Source organism: Panthera uncia (genome assembly GCF_023721935.1).
Source record: "Panthera uncia isolate 11264 chromosome A1 unlocalized genomic scaffold, Puncia_PCG_1.0 HiC_scaffold_17, whole genome shotgun sequence".
Taxonomy (NCBI): Eukaryota; Metazoa; Chordata; class Mammalia; order Carnivora; family Felidae; genus Panthera; species Panthera uncia.
The window spans coordinates 144,452,085-144,458,289 of NW_026057577.1; the positions used below are offsets into that span (position 1 = coordinate 144,452,085).

At 51.8% G+C, this 6,205-nt stretch overlaps 1 long non-coding RNA gene across 1 annotated transcript; it reads right to left on the reverse strand.

Annotated features, from left to right (window-relative positions):
• Positions 1 to 3,268: 3,268 nt before the first annotated feature.
• On the reverse strand, positions 3,269 to 5,435 carry LOC125934715 (uncharacterized). The gene is made up of 2 exons (XR_007461503.1): positions 5,057 to 5,435; positions 3,269 to 4,698 (listed from the first exon to the last, which is right to left on the reverse strand). It is a non-coding gene; the product is annotated as an uncharacterized LOC125934715 (long non-coding RNA).
• Between the last annotated feature and the right edge of the window lie 770 nt (positions 5,436 to 6,205).

The following is a 6,205-nucleotide window of genomic DNA, read 5'->3' on the forward strand; positions in this document are numbered from 1 at the left end:
TGTTTTGGAATCCCCACCCCCACCGTCCCTCTCCAGCACTTTCCGTCATCCCAGGCCAAAATCCTATATCCGTTAAACAAAGCTCTCCAAGCAGAGCCCCATGTTGCTGAATTAGGAGACGGAATATTTTGGCAACAGACCACACAGCTGTCGAGTGAAAGCTCAGCTGGGGATCAGTTTCCTCCAGGATGGAAAACAGGACTTCCTGGCCACCTGCTTGTCCCCTCCGGCCACACCCCATGCCCTGCACTCCTGAGGGCCCTTTCGGCGGCCTTCACTGCACTGAGCTTCTGGTTCTTGAATCTGAAAGCCAGGCGTGGGCCTGATTTGTTTGAAGCCCATGTAGCTAGCTCTGAGGCCTCAGAACGGACAGACGGTCCACTGAGTCTTGGAGGAAGGACCAGAGATGTGATGGAGAGGGTTAGCTCCAAACTCACACCCGTGGAGCAGGGCTGTTACAGAGAAGGTGCTTCCCAGCCGGGCACTACATTTCCCAGCAGCCCTGTGGGCGCATGGGGCTCGGGGAACGGGAACAGAGTCTCGTAGGTACCGTCCAGGCTAGGGCAGGGAGACGCGGATTCCCTCCTGCTTCCTCCCTACCTTCACAGCCCAGGGTCGGGAGACAGGAAACTTCTGTGAAGATGGTAAATATTTGCCCCTGACCTACCCTGGTGCTTCCCCAAGTGGCCCCCATGGCGAGGCACCTCCCTCCCCTCGGGAAATGTGGGTAACAACCCATCTTTCCAATCTGTCGGCCTTACTATACCTCAAGTTTTCTACCAATACACTATATTTAATTTAATTAATTTATTTATTTTTAATACACTACATATTTTTAATTTTTTTTCAGTGTATTTATTTTGAGAGAAAAAGAGAGAGCACGCCTAACACCGAAGGGGCAGAGAGAGAGAGAGAGAGAGAGCAGGAGAGAGAGAATCCCAAGCAGGTCCCACAACACAGGGCTCGAACTCACCAACTGTGAGATCATGACCTGAGCTGAAACCAAGAGTTCAACGCTCAACTGACTGACCCCCCAGGTGCTCCTATGCTATATTTTAAAGCAAAGATTATGATGCTTGTTCTACTATAACGAAGCCCTCTGTCCCTGACCCAGGAGCCCCGAGGCACCTGGCAGTGTCCATGACTCTGAAGGATAGACAGGCCAATCCCAGACTGCTCACAGTCTGACAAGACCCAGGCCTGATACCTCGATCGGTTTCATGAGAGCTGTGGTGTCTGAAGAAAGCAGTGGAAGGTCTGGAAGCAAAGAAGATGCCCATCCCTCCCCCCCGCCCCCCATGTCCTGGGCAAATTGGGCGTGAGAGAAAGCAGATCTTCTTGAAAGAGCTGTGCTTGGGAGACCCGCTTTCCAAAAGGGGGCGGAAGTGTGGGGTCACAGGGGGACACCACGCCTGTGGAGTCTAGAGCAAGACCCACAAGGTGTTAATGCTCACACGACCCCCTTCCCCCAGGGAGCTGGTGAGAAGGCAGACAGATTCAGGAGGTCTGCAAGCTCCCAGGGGAAGCCGATGCTGTTGGCCTTGGACACGCTTGAGCAGGGTCCTGGGGACGGACGCACTGGACACAAGGCTGGCATTTACCCCTGTGCCAGGAGGATGGGACGGAAACTTCCTTAGGCCTGCCACCTGCACCACCCTGCCTCGTATCGAGTCCCATTGCCCTGTCCCCACCTGAGCAGGCACAGTCTCAATTCGCAGGTATGCATCCATTCGGCGACCAAAATGGGGCACTGTGGCTATGACCGCTGGGGACCTTGGGAATTTTCTGAGACAGAAGATGGGCTTCTCAGAATGGCCCTGACCTCTCTTCCCTCCTAACGTCCCCGGGAGCACCTCCAACCTCTCAGAAATTTGTCAGCTGGGCCCGTCGCCTTGCACATAGATGGGGGTCCAAGAAATGGCTTCTGAATTAATGACAAAAATCTATCAATCTGTATTTGCATCTTACAGCTCCAGGGGACCGTTGAGAGAAAGAAAACTCCCGGCAGAAATAACCACATTTGCTTCTGGCCTGTTTGTTCATTTATCTGCTCTTCTGGAAACTAAGAAGCCCTTATTTTTAGCACCTCCCATGCTGAAGCATGGATTTTTTTTTTTTTTTCCTTCAAGCGCTCTTAAAAAGTTGACACTTCCCAGCCTATAAACTGCAAAGTCATGTCAAGGTTCAACAGAAAGACACAGTGAGGGAAGAGGCCTCCTGTCCCACAGCCCCAGGAAACACTCACGGGAAGAGTGTCCCTGAAGCAGACCCCCAGCAAAAGACCCTGCTCCTTCAATCTTGGCTCACCCTATGGAGTAGGGGGCGGGCGTTCTGTCTGGAGTCTCCTCCCCGCGTTGACCGCTTGACCAAGTGAAACTAACCCATGGTAGTTTATAAGCCTCTCACTGGAAAAACGTGGGGTGTGTGAGCCAAGCGTGAACCCCCGTTTTAAAAACATTTGCAAGGGGATAGTTGTGGCAACTGAGGCTCGAGATGTTTCTAGCTCTGACTCACCGCGAGAACTTGGGCAAGTCTGACTTCTCTGGGTCTCGATTTCTCTGTGAGGGACAGGGGAATAATGATTGTAGACCCCTCTCCCCAGTTATACCCCTAGAACTCGAAAGAGCTGTTGCCCCCCTACGTGACTAATTTTTAGCTCAAACATCCGTGACATCTCTTAATGTCCGTACACAAGGAACCATGATGATAGCAGCCGCCTCAAAAACAGACCAGGGCAGTCGTAATAATTAATAATGCAGTGCTAGGACATAGATTTCCAGGGCGGTAATCTTCTTCGTGCCTCTGTGAGGACAGGGGGTGGCTGGTATGAGTGAGAACGTCACCATCATCAACATCATCATCACCGTTGATCTTTGCAATCAGGAGGTGCATTCTTCCCTAGAGCCCTCAAGACACTGTGGCCTGGACTTCCTGTCCCCAGAGCTACTTCTGTTATGGGAAGTCCCGCCCCCAACACATGGCACTTGGAAATTAACACAGAGGGGAGCCAGGGCCCGGACCCAGAAGGCCCCAAAGGGAGCTCCGGAGGCGGCCAGAACACCCCGGGGCTGCAAGCTGGGCACGTGGAGAAGACCCAGGTCCCTCTGGTGCCATCTGACCCACGGTGGGAAGCAGTTGGGGCGGCCGCCGGGCCAGCGCGCCCCCAGTATCTATGTCAGTCCCGGCCTGTCCCAAGCAGCCTGGCTGTCCACCAGGCTGTCACCAAACTGACGGAAGACCCAGGTGAGGACGGGCTTTGTGGAATGTGTTCTCTGAGCGCTCGCTGCCCGAGAGGCTGCCTGAGTTCTTTTGACGGGAAATTGCAGAGACGAGGCTCCGTGTCCGTGCCTCTCATCCTTCTGCACCATACACCCGCCCTTTTTTCTCCTTTCTTCATTTCCCCATTTCTCTAAGCTCCTGTGAGTGCTCTGATTGCCAACCCAAATCCTGCCTGCCCGTCCATCGGTAGGTCCCAGCCCCGGTCCTCACTGGCCACATGACCACATCCTCATTGGCCACATGACGCCTGGTTACAGGGACACTTCACCTTCTCCTTCTACCAAGTTCTAACGACATAGGAGGGCCTTCCTCCTCTCGGTGAAGGGGGCGGGTCTCCAGGGCACAGGAGGCTCTTCTCGGAGCGCCCAGTGTAGTCAGGCTCAGGAAAGGACTCACAGTTTCAGGAATCCACGGGGCGTCGAGGTTACTTGCAAAGACCAGGGGCCAGCAAACAGCCTGCGAGCCAAGAATGGCTGTTGTGTTTTTAAATAGTTGAGTAAAAAAAATAAAAGAAGAAGACTATTTTGTGACACGTGAAAATTACATGAAATTTGAAGTTCGGCGTCCACAAAGTCTTACTGGAACACGGCCACACTTAACTCGCTTCCACATTCTCTGTGGCTGCTTTGCCCTTCGGCCACAGAGCTGAGTAGCTGTGACAGGCGGCACAACCCGCGGAGCCTAACATGTGTACCAGCTGATGTTCCTGAGAAAGGTTGCTGGCCCGTGGGCACAGACTCTGGAGCCAGATTGTCTAACTTCAAATCCTAGATCGACCGCTTACTGGCTGTGTGACGGGGGGCAAGTTCTGTCTCCCTCTCTGCCTCCGTGTCCACATCCCTCAAATGGGTACAACAGTCCTTATTTCAAAATATCATTGTAAGGATTAGAGGAACTATCATTCCTCAGGCCTTAGAACCGTGCCCGGCACTTAGGAGTACTGTGGATAGGGGCCTGGATGGCTCAGTCGGTTGAGCGTCTGACTTTGGCTCAGGTCCTGATCTCATGGTTTGTGGGTTCGAGCCCTGCATCGGGCTCTGTGCTAACAGCACAGATTTTAAAAAATTAAAAAAAAAAAAATAGAAGTACTGTGAATGGGTTAAATTATTTTCAGATCCTTACACATCACCATCCTACACCAGAGTGAAATGTATAAGAATTCTTAAGCTTTCCTTCTACTTGACACAGAAGGGTTCTTTAAACATATCGTTTTCTTTGCTTTTCATCACTGCCCCGTATGCAAACAGATCCAGGAAACCTTAGCTCAGGCTTCTCAAATCCCAGATGGGTTCTAATTTGTTATGTCGGAGGAAAAAAGTCTGGCTTCCCTAGCAGGTGCACGGGGCTGTTTTGTGAGTCACAGACGTCACCTCCTTACTCTTCAGCATTAGAAGACATTCTGGGCCGGCTCGACAAATCCTGCCTGTAAAGCGAAAGCAGAATGAGGAAGCATGGACTTCCCGCAAGGACAGGGATGTTCTCGTTCCTGAACCGTGGTGGCTGGGGTGACGCGTGGAAGAGTCTGGGAGAGCTGGCACGGGACGGGGGACATCCGCAGTATCCCCGCCCCCCCACCTCCCACTTCTTCCACGGGACCGAGTGCTGGTCGAGCTCCTGGCTGCTCCGTGGGAGATTCCTCCCCTGCCCGACCTCCTGTGCAGTTTGTCGTGGTCGTGTGACCAGACGCATCAGCGCTGGAATGTGGGTGGGGGCGACAGGCACCACCGCTGCCTCTAGGCCTTAAGTCATGGAGCCCGTGCCCCGCCCTGCCCTCCACCTGCCTGTGAACTGCAACCACACAGATGACAGCGATACCCTAAGCGACAGCAAAACAGCAAGGTGACAGAACCTGGGTGCCTGAGTGAGCACGTGCAGCAGAGAAACCTGTCCCCTTGGACCCATCGTGGAAGGACTCTCAGAGAGAGTACATGTTTGTTAAGTCACCATTCCGGGAGCTAGAACCCAGAACCTAGAACCTAGAACCTAGAAAAGAGGGTTAATTATACTTCTGCACCCACCTCGGGACGTTCCAGTGAGAATGTACTTTGACCATCAAGGAGAACTACTTCTGCATGAGACTCAGCATTTTCCCGAGAGAGAGTCTGACCCCTTGTATTCTTTAGCCGCCAAGATAAAGAGCCTCAGGCTTACGTGTGTTTTCAAGGAGCTTTGGAAATGTTTCAGACTTGAAAAAAATCAGAGGCCTCAAAGTATGGAAATAGCAATAGGAAACTCAAATGATTACTTTACATACTCCTCCATTCATTGTGAAATTGAGGACACATGAAGGTCTCACTACATCTGAAAAACATTTGTAAAGCCAAGTGTTCCCATGTTACAAGAACTGGTAAGTATGCCAGTGATTGCCAGGACATAACAGCTAATTGTTAAGTTAAATGAGCAACTTGTAGCTAAAATCATTTTCGGAGCAAAATCACGGCCCCGCCCAACCGCCGCAGAGCTCATCGTGCCAGGTGACTGCACACTTCCAGAGCTGTCTGTACGTCCCCTTTTCTCTTGCTTCCTCATCACAAACACCAATCAACCAAAACCTCTTTCTCTAAACATGAAAAACACGGAAGCCGACGGAGTTAGGTGGAACGCCAAATCGTTCTGGTTGCCCGCAGGGACCAGGGCTTTGGATGTGCATTTCAGCAGGACAGACGGTTCCTGAGCCATAAGGTCAAAGTCGCCATCAGCTGATGTGCATCCAGTTGGGCTTTTCCAATCGGACTTTCCCCAAACCCACTCCCCTGCAAGGAAGGGAAAGCAGGTATTTTCCAAACCCACACCTTACAAATGTCAGGGATTTTTTTTTTTTTAAATGCTTGGTCTCCCTCATTGTGAAGTCTGTTTTTTAAGTGACTTTAATTGGAAAAACCTTTTTTGTCTCCCAAAACTGAATCCAGATGAGGCCATCTGCCTC